The sequence below is a fragment of the Lycorma delicatula genome, chromosome 4 (assembly GCF_047948215.1).
Source record: "Lycorma delicatula isolate Av1 chromosome 4, ASM4794821v1, whole genome shotgun sequence".
In the NCBI taxonomy this organism is placed as follows: Eukaryota; Metazoa; Arthropoda; class Insecta; order Hemiptera; family Fulgoridae; genus Lycorma; species Lycorma delicatula.
The window spans coordinates 157,475,051-157,500,667 of NC_134458.1; the positions used below are offsets into that span (position 1 = coordinate 157,475,051).

At 35.3% G+C, this 25,617-nt stretch overlaps 1 protein-coding gene across 4 annotated transcripts in view; it reads left to right on the forward strand.

The window, feature by feature from the left end:
* LOC142324017 (peroxisomal acyl-coenzyme A oxidase 3-like) overlaps positions 1-25,617 on the forward strand; it is a 134,529-nt gene that overhangs the window by 148 nt on the left and 108,764 nt on the right. For 2 of the 4 annotated variants that reach the window (XM_075364572.1, XM_075364577.1), the window contains exon 1: positions 4-190. The exons of the other annotated variants lie outside the window; for them this stretch is intronic. The gene's annotated coding sequence lies outside the window, so the exon portion shown is untranslated. Of the gene's footprint in view, positions 1-3; positions 191-25,617 lie in introns of those variants that run through there. 4 annotated transcript variants of the gene reach the window in all.

Here is a 25,617-nt window from a genome sequence, read left to right on the forward strand (position 1 = left end):
AGTTTATGTATCATAAATGTATTTAAATTTAATAGATGCAAATTATCTTCTTTTGTGTTTATTTAAATTCGTTTATCGTAGCTATTTAATAAAAATCTTAGCGCTGTTAAGAAGTACAGTTCTATTTAGAACCTTTATTTTTACATGTGATTTATTTACTTTTATCTTTTGAATTCGTGAAGTAAAATTGGTAAGTAGATAATTATCATTATTTTTCATTTCATTGTATCTGGTTGTAAGATATTTTTTCTTTTCATTCATCTTGTTTTAATAGGTTTCTGTCCGACGAATTATTACCGGTAATTTGCCGGTGTTATTGGGAAGTCGTTCGTCACAATACAATAATTATTTATTAACTTTTTTAGCATCGCTGCCTTTCTCGAAATGTAGGCGGTGAAGTCCAAAAATTCTAGCGTAAATGTTTTTTTATGCGATTGATAATGGATAAGTTGGTCTAATTTACCAGTCACGTGCATGTTTGTATATGTTACGTATAAAATTTAAAAAAAAAGTATTTAAATTAATTTTTTTCGTTAGGTATATTCGTGTAGTGTAATAACTTACTCTAACAGACATTCTTACTTTGAGATGCAACTTTAATTCTATGTCTTATTTTAAGAGTTAATTAGATGAATCACATTTATTTTTAACCAGAAATTATGTATGAACTATATGTACAGTTCTGCACTTATAATTCTTCTCATTTTTATTTTTGTGCAACATTTGACAAGTAATATTATGTATCAATAGTTCTGCAAATTATTTAAAATTAAGTAATTTTTTTTTGTTTACATTTTCGTTTTCAGTTGTTTTAGTTTTCCTTTTTTTACAATAATGTACACAGTGAGAATAAATTAAATAAAAGAGGCTAGAATGTCATTTACTTGTTTCTTATGTATATTTTTTGTAATGTTTTATATGAAAAACGGACTGGTTTAATTTTTAATTAAATTTTTCTGCCAGATGTTATTTATTACAATATATTTATTCATAACTTAGTTTTATATTTAATAACTTTGTTAATGAAGTATATTGTTTAAAATTACTAGAAACTGTTGTTAAATTTGTTATAAGTACCAATAACCTTAAAATGTTTTACTGCCTATGTATATTGTCAATTATAAGATAATGGCAAAAAATAAAGATAACAAAAGCTATAAAATAACCAGTACATTAATTAAGAACTTAAAAATAATCCTCTATTTTACATTTACTAATAGTGCATTATTTTTATCGGTGTAAGAACTAACTGATATATCAGAATAAATCTATGGTTTACTTTCTGATTTTTTTTGATTTTCTGTAAGTGATAGTTTATTTTAATTTTTTATTTATTCTAGTTAGATTTATTTTGTTGAAATTTTTGTGGTGGAGCTATTGATTTTTTTTTATTATCCCCAAATCTGAAACCTTATTAAATTTAGGAAATTAAAGGGATGAATTCTTATTAAATAAAATACAGGAGTGCACCGGAAATGTGGCCATAATATTGGATCTTATGTTTCTGGATTATATTGCTGAGTCTTTTATAGCATGTGTAGAGTTCTGTTTTGTCAGTTTTTTCGTTCCAAGTACTTTGGTGTTGTATTTTTATTAGTGTTCCCATGCATTCTGCTGCACATAAGCATTCGAGTCAGATGATGGTCTTGTAGTGGGGCAGATCTTGGCGTTGATTGCGATGCATTTTTTATTGTAGATGTTTTGGGTGAACTGATATGCAAGTTCCAGTTGCATGTTTGTTTCTTTCATTGCTTCTTTTCACAGATATTAGGTTTGATGGTTTCCCATACAGCTGTGAATTAATCCTGTTTCAAATCCAGTTTGATTAACCATATTATTGATTTTTATTTAATCATTGTAATCTGTTGGTTGCATTTCCTAGTCTGAAACTGAATAGGTGAACAGAGTTAGGCATGCAATTTAATGTTGAACTTACAAAGTCTTAAGAAATTAATGAACAAAAAAGAGATAATTCCGAGTTTTTTTTATTAATGTTGACTTTAAAAAATACATATTTACATTGAAAAATATATATGAATAAAATGTGTTGTTATTTTAATAGAGTATTCTGTTGATAAATGTTCTCCTGCACTGTTATCTTTGCATTTTGTTATACTCTTATCTCCTTTTGTTGCGAAATATTAAACCAGAATATATTTTAATTGTAAAAAGTTGTGTAAGAAACACCTGATGATTAATCTTGTTAATACGTGTTTTTATTTTATTAATTAGACAAGTTGGTGTTATTTCATAAAAGTTCATTGAATAAGTTAAATTGGTAGTTCCTATTTTAACTTGACCTTTTAGAATTTTATATATTTGTTTGCATGCTTATGAAGTGATTGAGGTCAAACATGTTTTCTGATATTTATGAAATTTTGCAGTTGGGTTTCTTTGATCTTTGATTTGTTTTATGATTTATTTTTAATAAAATATTCTTTTTTTAATGGTGTTTGCTAAATTAGAAAGAATCTCAAATTATCACTTATGACTATAAACATAAAAGAAAATTAAATTGATGAAATTGTTAAGTGAGATTAAAAGTTTTTGAAATTAAAAATAAAAAGTAAAGGAAATTATAATTCTGATTATTCATAAATTATATACATCTGTTTGTCTATAAGGTTTTGAATATACATTTATATATTTGGAGTAGAATTTGTTATTGTTAGTAATAATGTAAATAGAGATAATTTGTGCTGTACAAATAATTGTTTATTATCTAAGTTGAGAATTATAAATAAATCTTTTATTTTCATTGGTAAATAATAAATATATTATGTCAGGAGTGGGTAGATATTCTACTGTACCGATAAAAAAAGGAACTGTTGTAGCATTAGGCTGTTTGGCATGGGAAACTGTAATAAACAGTTTCATAAAATAAAAGATAGGTATGATTACAGTCCATGTTAATTATTTAAAATATAAATTAATGAAATAATGTAAAGGTAAATACATGAAGTGAAGATAATTTTACTTTAAAAAAAATAAATAAAAATTAAGAAAGCATTAATGAAAATTATTTGAATACATGTACATTAATGAATTTTTGCTTTCCTAGCAAATATAGCTACAAAAATTACTATTCAGGTTTTTTGTAAATCATGTTACATGTAAATCATATGTTCTTACAGTCCAACTAGTTCATCTAGGCAAAAAAACATGTATGTATGGATGTGCATACTTAAATATATATGTACTATTTATGGGGCATTGATCATATTAATTTTAAGATTTTATGCAGCACTTATATCAAATGTAATTAATGTCTTTTTGATTATATTTAATGTAAACATATATGTAGCAAAACAAGGTTTGTTGGGAAAACCTTATTATTAAGCTCTCAAACTGTATTTTAATTAAAAACTATGTTTGGATTATATAATTTTATGTCTTAATAGAATGGTGTAGAATAGTAATTCTAGCCGAGAGTAAAAAGGATTTAGAAGAAACAATGAACGGCATAGATGAAGTCCTATGCAAGAACTATCGCATGAAAATAAACAAGAACAAAACAAAAGTAATGAAATGTAGTAGAAATAACAAAGATGGACCACTGAATGTGAAAATAGGAGGAGAAAAGATTATGGAGGTAGAAGAATTTTGTTATTTGGGAAGTAGAATTACTAAAGATGGACGAAGCAGGAGCGATATAAAATGCCGAATAGCACAAGCTAAACGAGCCTTCAGTAAGAAATATAATTTGTTTACATCAAAAATTAATTTAAATGTAAGGAAAAGATTTTTGAAAGTGTATGTTTGGAGTGTCGCTTTATATGGAAGTGAAACTTGGAGAATCGGAGTATCTGAGAAGAAAAGATTAGAAGTTTTTGAAATGTGGTGCTATAGGAGAATGTTAAAAATCAGATGGGTGGATAAAGTGACAAATGAAGAGGTATTGCGGCAAATACATGAAGAAAGAAGCATTTGGAAAAATATAGTTAAAAGAAGAGACAGACTTATAAGCCACATACTAAGGCATCCTGGAATAGTCGCTTTAATATTGGAAGGACAGGTAGAAGGAAAAAATTGTGTAGGCAGGCCACGTTTGGAATATGTAAAACAAATTGTTAGGGATGTAGGATGTAGAGGGTATACTGAAATGAAACGACTAGCACTAGATAGGGAATCTTGGAGAGCTGCATCAAACCAGTCAAATGACTGAAGACAAAAAAAAAAAATAGAATGGATAGTAATATGAATTCATAGTTTAGTTTTCTATGTGCATATTATTTTCCGCATATGGATTCAGTATTATAAATTATTATGGTTAATTTTATATTGGAATTATATATATTATTAATATGGGTGTACTGTATTATGCTCAGTGATAGAGCGTGTTGGCAGAGGCCTCCAAGGTCACCTGATCTAACTGTGTAATTTTTTCCTTTGTGGCTTTATAAAAGATTTTGTGTATGTGCCTCCACTAATTACTGATCTATCCGATTTGAGTTGTGTGGTTGAAGGAGTTGTCGATTCCATTACTACAAACATACTAGTTAAAGTATGGGACATACTTTAACAAAGTGTACAGTTGGTGGGATGTGTGCCACTTGATGATAGGTGATGATCACATTAAACACTTGCAGGGAAAGACTGTAAGAGTTACTCTTTCATTCTGTTTGTGATTTATTATTTAGAGTAGTAAATAGCTTGAAAACCTTGATATTCTTTTTTGTACATCCTGTGTTTTATATATATTTATATAAAATTAGCAAATAGATGTTTAAATCCACCACTTACTGTTCAATAAATAGTAAGAACACCTAGCTGTCTTGTCTGTGGCGCTTTCATAGCTTTAACTCCATAATCAGTGGACACATTTTTATAAAATACTCATAATTATAATTAATAATACTGTTATTTTTAAAAAAAACATAGTTAAAACTTTAAAATTGTTAGTATGTATGTATTATTGTCATATATTAAAAACTTCCAATATACACTGTGGTAGGATAAATAATCAGTTGATTCTTTTAATTTATAATGCACTGTACAACTGTAAATATTGAGATCTTTTAATAATAAAATAGAAAGGTTGCTTTTCTTTGTGGTGTGGTAAGACCAAATTAAAAGAGATGAAAGATAGATTAAGAGGCTTTTATATATATTTATAAGAAGGTGGAATCTGATTTTCTTTATCAAAATAATAAAAATTAATTAATAAATTGATAAATTTTTTTTGCCAAATAATAAATAAGAATTATTAAAACCATAAAACCATGGACAGATGTGGATCTGTGTGCCACGTCTTTTATATTAACCTCTGATTGTCAAAAAGTTTATCAAAATTAATTAAAATTTATAACAGTTATAATAAATTCTGTAGATCTTTTGGTCCAAAAGATATCTCAGCTAATCTTTTTACTACTGTATCTAACTACCTTTATGAACATTATTCAACTCTTTCACCTTTTTTTATATCAGCAAAATAAAGTTTTAGATTAGATTTTTCATCTATTGTATTTTATTGATATTTATAATTGTTTTATTTTCTAGATGATGATAGGCATAAAGATTTAAGATCAAGCTAATTTATTAACTAAAGCACCAAAACGAATGAACAGATGAATGTAACTGCATAATTGCGATGAATGAAATATTTGAAAATTAGTGAACCATTCTGCTTTTCAAGTAAGATTTGAAAGACTTTCGTAATCAAGACGTAAAACTTTTCAAATGTTATTCTTTCTCTTTATCTGGTTGTTATTGAATTGGGTACAGCTCATAGAGCTCCACTTAACTCTGTCCATCCACTATTCTTCATTGAAAGCACTCCTTTTCTCTTTTTATAGTTTTCATCTACATAATAAACGATCTTTTTTTTTGTTTTCCTTTTAATCTTCTCCCTTTTGTGATTGAATCAGATTTCTTTTACTGTTCTTCCACTGAACATTCTAAGTAAAGTCCATATCATTTTGCTCTTCTGTGTTCAATTCTCTTGTGTAGTGCAACTGTACATCTTAGATCTTTAATTATTACAGTGTTTCTTAGTATAATATTTTTTCATGTTTTCTTACCTTGCTTCTCTTAAAATCGTGATCTTGGTTACCTTTATTTACTGTCTTATTGTAGTTACCTACGACTGAGCTGTATGTTAGAATAGGAACTTAGTGAAGTTCATATTCTCATAATATGAATCTTTCTTTGTACAGATTTGAATATCCTCTGTGAATATTCTTCAGTTTGCATGAATATTCTTTGTACAGATTTCACTGGCATTTCCTTGTCTTGTGTAACATTTTTTACAGATTGATAAAATATTTGTATCATCTGCGTACAACTGATATTTTCTCAAGTGATCTTTCCATCCCCAGTTTTTTGAACCCAAATAGCTAAGATTTTTATTAATTTCTAGCGCTTCTTCTGTTTGCAAATTGTATCATTTTGATCATTCCTTGTTACTACCAGTGTTTTGTTTATGCTGTTATAGACTATTTGAGTCCATTGCTTTCATATTTCTTTTTCCAAAGCAGTAAGAAGAATTGAGCTACATTTTCTTTTTCCTTTTTTCTTGGTTTCTTATTTTCTTCTTCTCTTCCTTATGGATCTTGTTCAAAACAACAATAAGCAACAAAGGGAACAGTATAATGTCTTGCTTTAATCAGATTTTTACAAAAAAAATTCAAATTTTCACTGTCTCTTTTCTGTGATCTTCACTGTGATTAAAAAAGTTACATAAACCCGTTTTAGAATTTTTGAATGGAGGTTCTTCGTCTTAATTTAAACTTCTTTTTAGCATCTTTTAGGGTTTCAATTAACTGCACATCTCAGGAATGGTCGACCTGAGACTGTACAAGACTACTCTTCATTTACACCATACATATCATCCTCTGAAGTATTATCTGAATGGTAATTACTGGAGGCTAAACAGGAAAAAGAAATAAAGTATACAGTATGTAGCATCTGGCCATTACCCCTGAACTTATGACAACTAATAACATTTCTGAGAGCAAAATTATCTGTACTGCATCCGGTTGTGAAAAAATGATAGTTACTTTACCCTTTATGATGTATAGTTAAGCAACAATTGATCATTGTGGTATGCTCTAATTAGAAAAACAGGAGTTCCCTCTCCTAAGGGAACTACTAAAAAGGATTATAAAAAAAAATTATTTAAGGCAAGAATACTAAGATATTTCATCTTCTAAACTGTTTAAATTTTTATTATATTTATATTTTTAATTCTAAATTTCAAAGAAATATTTTGATCCAGAAATTTTACAGAATAAAAAATAAGTTGGCAACGCAGTTGTAGGACTTCCCGTCACGCGGCTTACTCGACTTTCTGATGCACGGCTTACACACACAACCAATTTGAAATATTTACCATTTTATCTAAATATAAAATGGTAAATTTATTTATTTATTTAATTCAGTGATTCTAACTAAAGCGTGCGCGCGCGCACACCGTATTTAATTCGCGTGGGTGTGGTGGTACTAGCGGTGACGGTTGGGCACTTACTGAATTAATGTAATTTCACAACGTACATAGAACAAATTTCGCTTGCACGGTCGGCAGACTGGTGTAGCCGCGAGGCTTAACGCACCATGTACCGCCTCAACCGGGCGACCGTTCACCTGTGACGTCACAACATAGACGACTACAACAGCATTTTTTGGGTTGGGGTGCGATTTTGCAAATATTGTTATTTTTTAATTGTTAACGAATGTTCCTAAGAAAAATATAACCTTAATTAGGCGAAATCTCGTGACAGTGAAGGTTACCTTGCTCTATAGCCTCACTTCCTTGACCTTTTAAGTTGAAAATTTAATGGCTCAATGCCCTACTAGTATATATAGAAGTAATCTGACCAATTTTGGCGAAAATCGGTCTTATAGTTCTGAAGATATAAGGCAATTTAGAGGCCAACACCGAACACACACACGTACATTCGAACATTAACATCCGGAAAATTTGCATCCGGTTTTTTAGGTTCGTTAGGTGTCAAAACGTCAAGATCTGGTGAAAACCGCATATTCCCAAATTAGATAGATTACAATACTTTCCTTTCTAGAGTTGTAGTTCTGCTATAGCGCTATCTAAACGGGAAAGTAAAAGATTCATTTATTTGTTTGACAAACGTTCATTATTTCCCTCAATTTTACAGGCATGTTTATACCAGAATAATATCCATTAATTGTATATATCCTTTCGAGAGGGTACTGTGCTTTATAATAAGATTCTTTTTTTTATCAAGATAATTAACTTAATACCTAAGATTGCGCATAGGAATACAAAGTAGACATTTTGTAGCGCATGGAAATCGCCAGATCAGAGCAGGATTCATATCTGGGACCTTCCAGATAAAAAGCTAAAATGCTATCGTTTTGTTATGGAGATTTGCAAGGTTTTTTTTATCATTTCTATAACATTTGGGAACATCTCTCCTTTTTTGTGTTCTGCGCACACTGGGAATGTATTTTTAGTTTATTATGTAGTGATCTCCATACTGCAAGCTCTTCTTGTTACCCTGCTGGATGGGTAAGGTCAAATAAATAGGTTGTGGATTTTACTCTCTAGAATCTGTATTTTTCTTGTCTCCAATTAAATCTAGTATTCTTTTTTCTGTATCTCTTCAAAAATTTGTACATATGGTTGTCTGTATAACTCGTCCTCTAAATCCGATAATTTTCCTCATTATCTACGTGGGAAGGAATATCTTTTAGCTATTTTTTATAGCTTTTCTTTTCCAACCAGTTTTTATCACCCGACTCAATCTATACACTCCAGCGTGCCTTTGTTATGTCGACGCTCAATTCATTCTTTATTAAGGTTTATTTATGTTAAAGAGGTGGAGGAACTCCATTTACGGGCACCGCAAGCACAACAGGAAATACCCGAACAAACACGCACTCACCACAATACGAAACACAAAGGTCACACACAGCCAACAAATTAGGCCAAAAGATCAACAACCACACACACACCAAACACGCCAACAGATCAAGGAACAACCAAAACGTTCACACATGACACAGACAAAACTCATGAAACGCAATAAAGCTACAAGAAACGCCTATCAATATTGGTAAAACACAGTACTTACCAAACTGAGACTGTCATTCTCCAATGTAACAGCGAGAGACGCCATCGGGTACCACGAACGGAATGCCCACGGCTTCGTCGCATCAAGGCGATCTCCAGATGCTCAGGAGACTCCCAAGGCGCTCAGCCGCGAGTCTATCCGACCCGGAACCTTCCGACGTCTCATTCCCTTTCGAGACGCTTCTGCAGCATATAGTTTCGCAATCACCTTATTGAAATCTTCCCCAGCTGTCCAGCTTTCTTCACCTTCCAACAGGATCCCTTGCGTTTCATTTGGCGTGAACATACGGTCACGACCCAGCGTGTCTAACATCTCCAAGCGATCCTGCATGAAATGCGGGCACCAGAAATATACGTGCTATGGGGTCTCTTCTTCCTCGGAGTTGGCAAATGTCCGAATGGTCCAAGTTAAACCTATAGAGGTATGATCTACAGCCGCCATGGCCCATCAGGAACTGCGTAAGAGTGTTCCGTAAGACTGTTTCGTATGACTGATGTGTCCACCGATCCCTCACGCTTTGATCCCCTCTCTCTTGCCACAATTCCACGAGCTCACCTTTTATTGTCTTAATTGCTAATTTCCTGTCTACAGGCTATAAATCCCCCATCTCGCTTATTCTCTTCCGTTGCAGCAATACCAAGTCTATCCGCATACGTGCGGCCAGCAGTTCCGCCGCCGCTAACGATTACCGCTGATACAGCCCGTAAACAGCACCTCCTGTGGAGGGACTCCAGTTTCCCTCTGTATTTACGGTATCTAGCTACTCCCGACCGCAACTCGGCTCCATACAGGAGAGAGGAATAAGCAACTCCGCCTAGTAAACATAAGGCAAACATAGAGATTTGCCCTATTCTTATTCTCCTTACAGCCTGTTTCATTTTTCTCACAGCAACCACTTTGTTTCTCAGTTTTCTAAATACGCCTTCACTTTCATCATTATTAATCTGTTTTTTCCATCATTGGCATAAACCAATGATGGTAAAAAAGGATATAAATCCTTTTTTACTGTTGATTTTCTGTTATTCTTTGTAACCATATTACTTCTGCTTATGGTTATCTTTAATAACGCTTTTCCATACTATTTCTTTCCTGAAGTTATTTTCAAGATCCTATGTGAACCTTTTCCGCCATTTCTTTTTTCTTTATTACTGCTGATTCTGCAACAGATGACATTAAGAGAAGCTTGTAATTGTCAATTATTCAAATCGTTGTGTTTATTAAAATACTTATCGATGAGTTATAAATTAGTGATAGTAATGACAGTTTTTACTTTTGAAATTAGTCATCTTAATTAAACGTTCTTTTTAAGACATATTTTTCTTTACTTATCAAATTAATGTAATATATATATATATATATAAATAGAAATAGAGCCAATTTGTAATTATCTGTGTTACACCTGTTAACCTATACCTGTGTTACATAATTATTTTCCTTTATTGTAGTAGATTAAAACAAATACAAAATTAGTGGTGAAGAAAAAGATTTTAACAACCCATATTATTATGCTCGGAATATGTCAGTGTTTAGCACCCGGAAAATATAATAAATCTATGTCGTAAAGATAAATATGTTTACGGTTGAACCCACATGTAATAAATTGATTACCATAGCTCAGTTTAAATAATGCTGGGTACTGAACTGCTAGATACTATTGTCGTTTATTTGTGACTGATAGCTTTATTAATTGATATCACTTAAAATTTAAAAAAAAAGAAAAATAATAGAGTGATATATACACTGGAAATGTTACACTTTATCTGTTAATCTTCTGAATCATCAGTCATTTGAAGAGTTGATGCTATTTTCTACTACTTTCAGTTCTGTGGTTATTTTTTTTATTTCAATCTATTATTACCTCGGTCATCTATTTTATGTCAAATTGCTTTTCTCTTCCGTTAGAATTTTATATTATATTAAAAAATTAATTTATAAATTAAGCCTGTTGTCGTGTTACATGGCCAATTCTCCGTTCGTCGCTTTACAAGATCCTGCTACTAATTTCTCTCCTTTCCTATTCCTTATAAGATCTCTTCATTTCAAATTATATACCGATCCGTTAATTTTTAATTTCATTCTGATTTTCTTCTTTCCTTGTTATCAATCCGCAGATCGGTTTGCAATCAGTTTCAAAAGTTAAATGGGGTGAACATTGCTATTGGATTATTCTCTTGATTTAGTGCAACAGAAATTGTTAATCACGTTTTAGACGAAATGAAAAAGAAATAATCGTCCAACAGGTTTTGAATATTTCAGGTAATACTACAGTCATAATTGACGAATCTACAAACCAGGAAGCTTAATGAACTTTGATTATTTATATAAAATGTGAAATGAACTTCAACAAACGTTTTATTTTTAGATTTGATTGAACAGCCAAATATGAACTGCTGATACTGATTTTCAAGCTCTATTAAACTGTTTGAATAAATATGAATTCAATGATGACTGTCATAAAGAGAGTTTGGTCGCGTTTATCACTGATACGCCAGTGTCATCTTGGAAAGAATTTGATGTTGCAGTAAAGTTGGCTCAAAAATTTCCCAACATCGTTCTTTGGCACTGCATGAACCACATGGTAGTGCCAACAGGAATTAGCCGAATGTACTAATGAGCTAAACCTGCAACGAACCAAATTGTGCGTATAGTAGGTGCAAGATGGGTAGGGAGCTCTTTCAAGTCGGTAACAGCTGTTTGGCATGGATATCAAGCGTTATACTCCTATTTCAACAAGGCTAAAGATAATTAAAGTAGACGTCTAACTGAACGAGCCATATATGATCGGTTAAGTAAAGTCTTATGTCATCTCAATTCCATCATGTATGAGACATAGCCAAACTTTCAGTGATGTCAGAATGTGTTCTAAGAAAAAAAAATGATGACCATATATGCAAACAAAATCATTAGGAGTGTACAATTTTTTGATTCTTTTAATCTTTAAAGATAAACCTGGTACCAATTGCCTCGAGGCCTGGATAAAAATAATTGAGGATAACTTTTATGGCTTACCTGCAAAATATAATGCTAAAATGTCCATTATTAACAATCAGCAACTGCTATAAAGTATAATAAACAACCTTAAAACAAGAATTTTTACTACAGAAAGTAGCAACGAACCATCAACTGCAACTGCAGGCTCCGCCCCTCATCAAGAAGAATACAATTCACTTCTTTCAGAATTGAAAGTGCTGGAAAGTAACAGTTGGCCTTTAAACAAACCTGCTGGCTACGGATACGGCGAGTCTGAGATCAAAAAAAACTTTGTGCCAGATTCAGATTAAACGCAAATAAAATAAAAAGAAGTTACAGAGATTATCTGAAAAACGGCTCTGTTCTACAGGATTTAAATCCATGATTGATTGCTCCGTGATTATATCGTGCAGTTCAGCATTGTGAGTGGATTCAGCCTCATGAACACAACAAAAGCCTTTTTTTTTTTAGAGGTGGAGGAACCCCATTTACGGGCGCCTAAGCAGTGTCGGGCTCGCTAACAGGTGGCGTATGTATACCTGCGCACTACCGACTAAACCTCCATCCCTGGCTTCCTCCCTTCCTGGAACTGCTTATAAAAACATTTCATCAGAAGCAGGGGGAATCGCCCGCACACACAGTCATAACAAACCAACAGATGTCACACACTACACTGGAAGCAACACATACAGCACGTCAAATACGAACACCAACAACAACATCGCACAAGAACCTTGGAGAAAACAGGACAAAGCGTCTAACATTCACAAGACCCATGCGATACACACCCACACAGCAGTGAAAACAGAAATCTCAAATAGTCACACCACTTAACCAGTGGCCACCATCAGACGCACAAGCAGTATGTCCCCGGCCTTATCGCACCCAGGCGATCCCCACACGTACGGGGGACCCCCTAGGCACTCAGCCGAGAACCTGTCTGCCCCAGCGCCCTCCGGCGCCATTTCCTCTGCGGGACTCCTCATATAAATGCAGTTTCCTCATGACCGTCCTGACGAATCTTACCACAGTCTTCCACTTTGCCTTACCTTGTAACAGAATTCGTAGGGTATCTTCAGGGCAAAAGATGTGCTCACATCTCAGGTTGCCGAGCATCTCTCTACGCTCTATGGTGAATCGCGGGCACAGAAAGAATACATGTTGGGGGGGGGGGTCTCTTCCACCTCGCACGCCGGGCAGTCCTCAGACAGGTCGAGCCCGAATCTATACAAATAAGACCTGAATCTCCTATGACCCGCCAGGAATTGTGTTAACTCAAAACTCAGCATGCCATGGGTCCTCCGGCACCACCCCCTGATGTCCCCAATAAGGCGGTGGGTCCACCTATCCTTCGTGGTATCCAGCGCTCCTGCCATGTTTGTGCAATCTCTTCTAGTTCTTCAGCAGAGCGCTTCCTTTCCTCTAATGGGAGTGTTGTCAGTTCCCTAGTTATGCTACTCCGCATTATCATCAAGTCTACAGGCGGGAATCCTGCAATCACTTCAACCGCCTCCCTGGACTCCGTCTTATAGGCTGCCGCTACTCTGATGCAACACTTCCTGTGGTGGATGGATTCCAGTTTACCCCTGTACTTTGCAAATCTAACAACGCCCGCCCACAACTCGGCGTCATGTATCAGGGCTGAATGGACCACACCAGTAAGCAGTTGTGTTGTTTAGTTATCGTTGTGTTTTTTGATAATTGATTCTTATGTATTTTTTAGCGCTGAATTCGAAAATAACCTTCATTTTTTTGTATCACGTCAGGAGTTCAAAATTTGTAAAAAGTCGAAAAATTACGAAATTGAGATACAATAAAATAGAAATAAAACTTTTTTTTTTAATCGTAAATTAATATAATACATTCACTTTTTTGGCTTATATTATCCATTTGTATAGCTAAACAATTGAGTGGTCTGAAGAAGTGGGCGGGGGAGGGTCATTGACCCCTTAATTCTAATGAAAATTGCCTTAAAATAAGTCTGATTTCTAATATAATGCATTTTTAAATTAATTTATTTACTTAATTTTTATGAGGTACGTCATGCCTTTGGAAACCAGTCTCTTCACTCACCTTTAATGACGAAGTATGTAAAATAGTTATAATTTTATTCCATGTGTCGAAGTCTCTTTGGACGGCTTATACTCTGCTTCGCGCTTTTCCTTCTACTCGTATGTCCTCTATAGGGTTCATTTCAGTGTAACATCCAGCAAGTCTGCCATTATCGTAGTAGTCCATTTCCTTGATACTTTCTTTCCATTTCTTTCATTTCCTAATAAAATCATTCGCCCATCTCTTCGCTAATGGCACCCAGATTCAGGAAGGTAGCCCAAATGTGAATTTAGGAAGTGAACCTTTAAGCTCATAGAACAGCCTAAGTTTTTGTACTTCTGCAGCATGTTCTCAACTATTGATTTGAAGTTCGGATCCTTCTTATTGCCCAGAAACTTGCTTACTGTCTCTTTAAAAGCTCCGAGGCTTCTTTTTCTGCAATTTCCATTTATTTCTTAAAATTACCACCTTTGAGAAGTTTTCTAATGTCAGGACTAGTAAAGACACCCTCTTTTAGTTTGCCGGTTGATAAGAGTGGAAATTTGTCATAGATGTATTTAAAACATCATACATTTACCTTCTTTTGGTAAAGCTTTGACAAATTGCTTCATCTAGCCTAACTTGATATGCAGAGGTGGAAGGAGAACTTTATTCGGCTTAGTAAAAGCCAAAAAAGTGAATATATTATATTAATTTATTATAAAAAAAAAACGTTTTTGTCTATTTTATAGTGTCACATTTTTGCAATTTAACTTTTTACAAATTTTGAAATTTCCGATTTGCTAAAAATCTTGATGTGATTGAAAAAAATGAACGTTATTTTCGGATTTAGCGCTAAAACATACATAGTAATCAATTATCAAAAGTTAAAAAACATTCCACAACCCAAATTTTGCAGGCTTGTGTAATTGTAACGCCCATTAGAACTAGACAGTCCATTCCACATGTTTCGGCCGTGATGTTCATTAGGCTTAATGGTCTAAACATCTGGAATTATAATCTTGAGTTTTATGTGAGGACATGATTACACGGAAACATCGAATCGCTCATGACACAAGAACCAACGAGCTAAGCCTGTCATAACTTAATATTATTATTATTATCTTTTATGACTGCATAGGATCACTTTAGTCAGTCCATTATCCAATTTTCTTCGATAGGACTGTTTTGGGCCTTGCGGTGCTCCCAGTACTTTTCATATATTCCGATCTTTGTGCCCTTTTTGGCGTTGAAAATGTTCTTGTGAGTTTTTTCTTGTGAATGTGAAGCGAGTGTTTTTGTTCTCGATTTTCTTGTTTAATTTTATCTTATCTGTCGTGTCTTTTGATGTGAGGCCAATTTTCTGCAGATTCTTTGTTATTTCTCTAATCCATCAGTATCCTGTCTTGGTGTTTTTCGAGTCGAGATTGTACTGTACTAGCTGTTTCAGAAGTCTTGAATCTTGTATCCTCATGATGTGTCCAAAGTATCCTAGTCTCCTCTTTTGCGTGGTATCAGTGATGGGTTTTAACTCTTTGTACACAATCCACCACTGCCCATCTTTCTGGTACTTTCAATTGGTGCAGGTTCTTGCAATTCTTCTTTCGATTTTCTGGAGTCAGTCGGTCTTTGATTGTTCGTTCAGGTGGTAGAGTGTTTCTGCTGCATAAGTGGCTTCTAGTTTTATAACTGTGTTGTATCTTATTTTTGTGATTATTGTTAGACATTTTTTATTGTACTCGTAAGTGTACCTGGTTAATTTTTGAGTTTTAGCTAGTTTGTTTCTTCTTATTTGGATCGAACTTTTTCGTTCAGGTTGTTTGTTGTTATTTTTCCGAGGCATTTTAATCGGGTTACTATTTTGATTTTATTACCGCTTTTGTTTACTTCTTTTAATCGTGTTGGCTTCTGGGGTATAATTTCTGTCTTTTGGATTGATACTTTGAGGCCAGTTCTATTTACAATTTTCGTCGATGTCATTTGCTAGCAGTGCCAAGTCGTCGGCGAAACCAAGACAGTTTGTTTTGTCTTTTCGGCCTAGTTTTATTTTTGGGGGGCATATTTTGAGGCGTTCCCTTATTACCATTTCTAGAGCGCAGTTGAATAATAGCGGTGACAGCCCATCGCCTTGGCGCAGTCATGTTTTGATCTCAAATGGTTGCAAGAGCTCGCCTCTGAATTTTCCTTTCGACCTAGTGTTTGTGAGTGTTAGGTTTATCACGTTTATTAATCTGGTAACTTATTTATATATTTTTTTTACGACGGGGGGGGGGGGGGGAAAAGTTGTCCCAGCTGCCGTCTGCCCATACAGACGGCAAGTTTGGGGCTCTTACCGGCTAAAACCTCTCCCTCTTATACAGCATGTCCTGGTACCCGCCTTTCAGCATTACTCAAAGCATACTGTACACTTACGGGACTCCTTAGGTGGATCGAAGAGTACTGGACACATCATCAGCAGTGACGACTCCCTAAGGGTTCCCAAATGCCTCTTTGCCTGGCTGACCTCTCCCCATCCAGCCCAGTAGCAGCCAAGGCTGCAAGGCTTCTCTCGTTTTTTTTTATATTTCCTTTCTGTAACAAACAAGACATACTTATATATTTATTGTCACATACCACACAATGTAAAAATTAATAAAGATAGAAAATACCCCATTCTTGAAAATGTTATATTCTACCATCTTCTTCTTCATCTCTCTCGTCTATCTTCTGCTGCCGTATTTTCCTGCTCATTTCCGCAATAGAGTTCCAGTTTTCTTCGTCGCAGAGAAGTACATCGACCAAATTGTCAGTAGCCAACCTCCCAGTGACCGCTGTCTGTTCTCTGCCCATCTGTCGCACTTGAAAAAATGTGTGCTTGGCTGTATCCTCCAGGCTACAATACTACACACCCGGCGTCTTCTCTTCTTTTCCTGCTCGTCAGATAGGCGCTTCATGGCCTGTGAGCCAAAATTTGACCTTCCCATTCACCTCCCTCCCCAGACAGACTCACTTACGTACATCTGGGATATCCCATACGTCCAGCGATACAGCCTCATCCCATTTCTTTTGCCACCTTTCCAGCATTGTACCCGAGACTTGCTTCTTTGGGGTGCCCATCCACCTTTCTACTCGCTCACGTACTTTTAAATTCATATGAGGCACGCCTGCAACCTCATCGGAGGCACGAAGACCGCCTCGCTGGACGACACTGTTCTATAGGCTGAGGCAACTCGTAACGCCTTCCTCCTTTGGATACGATTTAAAGTTCTTTTGTTTCTCGAGACGTCCAGTGCGCTATGCCTAACCGGGGCTGCGTATGCGACCACTGACTCGTTTGCTGTAGGTAAGCGCCGCCTCCTCTTAGATGACCTTGGCTCCTCCACGTTCCGCATGAGCTTGGAGAGCGCCATTATAATTTTTTCTGCCTTTTCCGAAATTTTGATTTTTTTTAGTCTTGATTATATGAATAGGCGATCTATTGCATTTTCATGCTTGTTATGTTAAAATAAATAAGTGATGATGTGTTTACTATAACTCTGTTTCTTAATTTTCACGTAATCGCAAGCATTCTTTAGTTGAAATTTAGTTTGTGCCTTTTACATTAAATTAGTGCTATTCAGTACATCTCAGTATCCTAATATCTTCAGATTTTCAGCTTCCCACGCTGGAAAATTTACGTCTAACCGATGCTCTTGAGCCGTTCTCTTTAGTTCGTACTTCGGGTAGTTCATATTATCCGTTCTGTGTTATATATTCCGGCCCCTAACCCTTCCTGTCAGGTTTTTCGCTTCAACGATTACTTCGATAATCGTCTAGCGGACTCTCTAATGTCCAATTATGAGTAATTTGTTATAGTCTTCCAGACAATTCTCGTTCATTCGTTTTAGTACATGTTTATCGTTGATTTTGTTTATCTTTGATTTTTACCACTCGCTTTTAGACCACCACATCACTAGTACTTCTAAATTCTTTTGCTGTGTGGTTCTAGCAGTCCAATTATCGCTCCCTTACGGCGCTACACTCCAGTCGTACGTTTTAAGAAACTGTTTCTGTATCTCTAAACTAATGTTATCGGCACCTAGTAGTTCCTTCTTTTTGTTGAAGGTTATCTTTGCTAGACCGCGATTCTTGTTCTTATATCGACTTTATTTACTGTCCGGTATTACGACGCTCCCAAAGTACTTGAATTTTTTGATTCGCTCTAAAGTTCATTTTTTGACTAATTATTATCTCGTATACAAACTATTACTTTTATTTTGTCGTTGTCGATCTTAAGGTTGTAATTATCGCTTAAATTATCGTTTACTTTTTAAATTTCATCATTAATATCGCGCTCATTTTCTGTAATGACTGATGTCATCCGAAAATCTCAGCAGGTCTATTTTTGTCCTCTGGATTTTGATTACTACGCTGATTTCTTCTCTTACTGCGTCTATCGCTAATTTTCTTGTTTATCTAAAGTTCGTATTCGTGTCAGTTTATGATTTATCTCTACCTTATGTTCTCTATTTAATCTAATATTCTTTGTAATTTCACTGCTCAGATGGATAAAATAAATCCATAAAATAAATATAAATCCTAAAATTTCTTGTGTATTAAGATACCTTATCTTAATTTTTAATCACTTGTTATTCGATGTATAAAAACAGTAATGTTTTATAAAGTTTTATAAAGGCACTATTGAGATAAATAAAACGAGAAACATATAAACTAAAAAATATTTACGTTGTAATAATATTTGTGCAAAAATAAAAGAATGGAATAATATTATCGGTCGCCCAAAACTAGTATAAAGACTATAAGCGAGAGTAACTAGGTTGCAATCTCTCGTTACGTTTGTTTGTGCCTTGCGTTAGAAAAAAAAAAAAAATTCCGTAATATATTCTCATGTACAAGTCATAAACAGATGTGGTGATGATTTAATCACAACTGTTTCTAAGAAAATAAGTATATAAATTTAACTAATCTGATTAGTTCGTTAATAAAAACGTTATTTATATTAAATGTGTTTACTGGTACGATGAGGTAGCTGCTGTTAATTATCTGATTAAGTTATCCGATACAGATGTTTTATTTATATGACCGTGTGTGAATTAAAACTGTAATATTTTTTCCGTGTATCAGATTTATCGGTCATATAAACTTGGCTTTTTTCCATACTTGATTACTCGACCGCTCGTTTTCTTATAAAATACGTGATCGTAATTTATTCGAGAGTTCATGTATTCAATTTTAATTTAATTATTCGAATTTGAAACTTTAACATTTCCTATTTATATTATTTATCACAATCTCTCCAGATATAAATAAATTTTTCTGTCTGATAACTAATATTAAGAACATAAGAGTTATTTGTTAATTTTTTGTTTAAATTTTTATCGGATTATAACCCTAAACATTATTAATAGACTGGTTAATGAGAGAAGATAACTGAGTTTTAACTGCTGTTACTCACATATATATATTTATATGTAAAACGGATGTTCAAAAAGTGACGCAACCTTATAGAAAAATGAGTAACTTACAATAGTTACTGAAAGTGGCCTCCATTATGTAATTCACATAATTGAATACGACGTTGCATGCTCTTAAACACGTGCAAAGTTTGTTGAGGAATTGCAGCGACACATCGTTCAATATCGCTCTGCGATTCGGGAGTAGTATTAGGATGAGTTTTGTAAGCAGGATCCTTAAAATATCCCCACAAGAAAAAGCCAGGAGGGAATAAATCAGGACACTGAGGGGGCTATAACCCCTTCGAAATCACTTGTCCATGAAAACACTGATCCAAGAAAGTTATAGTGTTATTGCCTGTTTGAGCCGTAGCATTGTTCTGTTGAAACCACTTGTATTTTTTTTTTTAAGAGGTGGAGGAACCCCATTTACGGGCGGCTAAGCAGTATCGGACACGCTAACAGGTCCTGGAAAATGTTATTAAGTGCGTATATGTGCCTGCGCACTACCGACTAAATCTCCGCCCCTGGCAACTCCCCTCCTGAAAAACCGCTGATAGAGCATTACTTCAGGAGCGGAGTAACACGCCCACACACACAACCAATTATCACAAACAAAACCGAACGCACGCGACAGCCACACAGTACTGTACACATACTCGCACACAAACGCCCAACAGCATGCACAAACTCAAATACTTTTCAGTGTTTGCTTCAAAAGTGGGGGAACTTACCTACGGGCTCCAGCCGGAGGAGTGACCACAGCTTCATTGCGTCCAGTCGACCCCCAAAAGTTCGGGGAACCTCCTAGAGTCTCGACCGCAGCCCTCTCCCCTTGTTCGTTGAACACGATCGAAGGGGGATTAAAACCCTTCGGCTCTTAATCCCCCTTCGAACTTGTTCAGCGATGTGCAGTTTGTCTACTACTACCTTGGCAAATCTCGCAACTGTTTTCCGATTCTCTTCCTTCGCTAACATAATCTGCTCGAAATTTTCAGGTAAGAACATGTCTTTCCTACCCAGCGCGTCCAAGATTTCGCCACTCTCTAGTTCAAAGCGGGGACACCGTAAAAAGATGTGGTGAGACGTTTCTCGAGTTCCACAAACAGGGCAGCTGTCTGTGTAATCGAGCCCAAATCTAAACAAATAAGCTCTAAAACCCTCATGACCCGACAGAAGCTGCGTTAAATTAAAATCCATCGAGCCATCAGATTTCCAGACCCATCCACCAACATTCCTAATCAGTCGATATATCCACTTGCCTTTCGCACTGTGGTCAGTGTTCCGGGTTCGCGCAGCCTTCTCCGTTTAGTTATCTCTAGATCAGTCGGGATTAATCCTGCTATCACTTCCACCGCCTCCCGGGAGACGGCCCTGTAAGCAGCTGCAACCCGTAGACAGCATTTTTTTATGAAAGGACTCCAATGCTCTCCTGTATCTCCCTATATTATAACATCTGCCCAGACTTCAGAACTGTATAATAGCGTGGCATGGGCCATCCCTGTCAGCAGTCTCCTCCGCTGTTGAACCGGCCCTCTACAATTTGGCAAAATCCCCGCAATGTATCGCATTGCCCTCTCCACCTTTTCAGTGGCTTCGAAGGCATGCCTTCCAAATCTCAGTCGTGCGTCAATCCACATCCTGAGATATTTAACGGCAGCCTTCAACAGTATTTTCTTTCCATGGATCTCAACCGCCAAAGTCTGTCTTCTTTTTGCAGTAGAAATCGCTACGATTTCGGTCTTTTCCGGTGCCATACTCAAGCCAACACCCTCCATCCAGAAGCTCACTGAGAAATAGGAGACCTTATCTTCTCAGATGCCTCCCTCCGAGTATCTGCCTACACAACCAACACAATGTCGTCGGTATAACCAACGACCGTCACCCCGGAAGGAAGGGGGACGCGGAACACCCCATGATACGTTATTTTCCAGAGGTCGGCCCGAAAACCGACCCCTGGGGAACTCCTCCACTCACTTTCCGTTCCAGCACATCACCTTCAAGCTCACATATCATCCTCCTTTCTTTTAAATAAGCACAAATGATCCTTACAAGATATTGAGGAACACCAAGAGTCCTCAGTGCACGTTTGATCGCAGTGTGCGTAACGCAGTTAAACGCGTTTCTTGCATTCAAAGTCACAAGCGCATACATCACTTATACACGCAATACCAGACGAAAAACAAGAAGAAGATAGACTATAACGAAAACACAAAAAACATGTAAAAGAATAACACTAAAATAATCCAAACAAAACAAACTGTAAACAGGCTCAGACATAACCACCACATTATTAAATTACCCCAAAAAACACATAAGCATCAAATACTAAGGTTGACAAAATATAAACGTAATCAAAAACAAAAGACATGTTAGAAAACAAAACAATAAACATAAACACGACTTTAACACAAAAACAAATAAAAGCAATAACTGCAAAAAACTAGCAATAACATGAACGAGGCCGCAGAGGCTTTGTAACAATTGATTTAATGGTGTATTGATTCACTACTTTATTTCACCTAATCTTATTCTCGGTTTCACTGTCAATAGCTGATTCTTACACTGGAGTTTTCTTTTACACTAACGATTCGTAGCGCCTGTTTCTTAGCCTCTAACTTCTTACCAAATTACAGCCGGTCTTGACCCCGTGGTCGACCGCGCTTTCGGTCGTCCGCTTTTGGCTGTATGTGCCACATTTTCTGTCTTTTGGAACTTTTACAGCCGCTTGATGGAGGACTTGTTTGGTTCATCCACATCAAATTTTTCTGTGAAGGCATTTTGAGTCTGGGCATAACTGGCATATCTAATTTATTGGGAGACAATGAATATTCTCTGCTGCATTGTGTAACCCATTTTTCTTCAATTTTCCTCAATTAAACCTGGAACAAAAGAAGTAAACATTCTTCCACAACGTTGCGTCACTTTTTAAACACCTATATATATATATGTACAAGCATGCACCCCACCCGTACACACACACACACACACACACACACACACACACACACACACACACACACACACACACACACACACACACACACACACACACACATACACACACACACACATACACACACACACACACACACATACACACACACACACACACACACACACACACACAGAGAGAGAGAGAGAGAGAGAGAGAGAGAGAGAGAGAGAGAGAGAGAGAGAGAGAGAGAGAGAGAGAGAGAGAGAGAGACGCGCGCGTGTGCCTAAAGTAAAGTCTCGATATCCCAATTCATTTTGACAGTTTTCTTGGGTTAGAGAAACATTTAGATGCAAAGAATTAGTTGTTAGTAATTAAGTTAGTTAGTAATGCAAAGAATTAGTTGATTAACTATCAATCATTAAAAAAAGGCGGGCTTAATTAAGTTAATACTAATTTTTTTATGTGTTTGAAAAAACATACGTGGATAAAAAACACGTAAATATTAGGCTGAATTAAATTTGACCTTATATCATTGTATACTATTTTATATAAATAAAATTGGTAATTTAAGAAAATGTTATTTTTTTAAATACTTCATTACATTAGTTGGTCATTTGGGCTACTGTTCTACGTAGCGCAGTGTGTGCGTTTTCTAATAGGCGTAAATAATACCGTTCTTGATCAGAACCTGACACATTGTACATTAGACCTATGGTTTTTAAATAATACCTCCATGTATGTTATTGATTTCCCCTCTTACGTACAATGAACAGGTGTTTCCGAATAAATATAAGGACTCTTTGTAGTCGAATTGCTGTTCAACTTATACCGTGCAACTTATTGTGTATTACGTAACTCAGCTTTAATTAGTGCATTCTCAGGAGACTCACTCTTCAAGTATACATTTTGATATTTTGGCAAACCAACTACAGTATGTGATTACACGCACGTAGCGAGCGGGGAGCTAAGGGAGCTATAACCTCCGCCGAAATTGTCGGGCGATGGGGGCTTTGACAATATTAGACTTTATTATTCAGGGGTTAAATCTAGTAAGTTGGGTCCAAAAAATCCATTTTTAGCATTTTACATATTCGTAATGTATAACTTCTCAAAAGTATTTTCACAAAATTTGAGATAAATCGGTACATAATCATCTCCCTAGTCATTAATTCCCTCCTATATACCTTAACCCGCCGTTACTCGACGTGTGAGCGCCGCGCTCACTCTTGATGCAATATTAATAAAAACAATTGATTACTGAGAATTTCCTGCAAGCCAGAAATGCAACACTTGGTTATCGCATTCCAAGCACATGCGTAGGCAGGTAGATGGCGTTCCAAGAATCTTCAAATAGTTTTCAAGTTTTTTTACCAGGTTTAGCTAGTCCTCGAAAAGGAATGAACTATAAATCTTAGCGATGTATTATCATAATAAATGTTCTGAATCTGTCCTCGAAATGGAATATCTTATTTGGTGCGAGGAGATAATCATTCAATTTAAAATGCGATCTAGAATGATTGATGCATTATATAATATTGGATTGCTGCAATAAAGAATATTTGCCGAATATCCATAATATCTTGCAAGTTTTAGCGACTCATCCGGTAACAACATGTAATAATGAACGATCGTTCTCCACAATGAAGAGAGTCAAAACGATTGCGCGTAACAAGTAGGGGGATGGAAGATTAATTTTGTTAGTTTATTTGTCAATGCATAGAGATATTACTGTTAATCCTGCTGAAGTTTTAGATATTATGGCGAGAAAGAAAAATCGACGACTAGCTTTCTAATAATTCATAACTTTTATTGGAGTGTAAATTTATGAGTGTGAAGTATAAATGTGGATTATGAAAAAAAATTATATACTAACATTATGATTCTTATTTGTGTAGTAAATGATGTATTAAATCTAAGCTTGTTTTATATTTTTCAAACGAAATAAAGAATAAAAGACCGTTTCAATAAAAAAATTATTTTCATTATTATTATTATATCAATTGTTAATATTATTTAATTATTATTTTATCATCATCGTCATCATCATCATCCGCTTAGCCCCCCTGAAAAAAATCCTAGCTACCTGCCTGGATTGTTCTGTGTAGAATATGCAAACGTCCTCCATGCAACTTCAGTTGGACCAACATATTCAGGAAAGAAATTTATAACGTCATGCTCAATCATATCATCTTGGGCTGTAACTTCCATATTGCACCAGTCACGACCTTTGTACGTACATTTATGTATGTATTTGATGGAACGTGAACTTGAACAGATTTTCACATTTATTTATGTGTGTGCGAAAGTAATTTTTTTTTAGAAGAAAAAGATTTTAAGGAACAATGAACTGATTGCTTATTTCAATGCACTCTTCCTTTATACCTTTAGTTACAGTTCTACTATTATTTCTCCGTCTATGTAGTGGATATCCATTAACATTTTCTTTGGTTTCCTTACTAAATGGTTTTGGGCCATTCTCCATACAAATGCAAGAAGGATTCAGGTGACCGCATGGTCCATGTATCGTGTGAGCCTTAGCCAGTTCATAAAATGTTTCATTCGAAAGATCGGGGATTTCAGCAGATACAATTTTATCAGTATCATCTTGATCTTTAAATTTGCAATTATTCTCAGAGTTAACAGCAGATGAATGTAGGGTAAACCAAGTTTTTGGAATTTCACTGTATACATAAACGTTAATCTTTCCAAATATTTCTACTCCACAAATTATCGTTTCAGTCCTCATCTTTAGCATGGAAAACTCGTACTACAATATCTGGTCTTTATTAACCGTCTCCAAAGGATAAATACTATTCACAATTTCTGGCCACCCAGCATTGCATGTATATGTAATAACGAGATCAGGTTTCCCAAACTTTCTAACTAATGCCAAAGAATCTTGGTAGTTTTGCATCATATTTCTAGGGCTACCAATAAAGGAAGATTGTAAAATAACTATCCTACCAAATATAAGATCTTCTTGTTCAGCCCTCGTGCGTAATGCAACCGCTAAACTTACATAAATTTCCACACGCAATTTATTTTGTTCTCTCCTGATATACTTTATTTTGTCTTCAGCGCGAACAAAGATTTGCTGAATTAATTTTTCAGCGTTTATTATTGAAGGCACCTGCAGGACTGCGCTACCTTTGCAGCAATTCTGTATTCTTTCATAGACATTTTTTCATGTATTAAT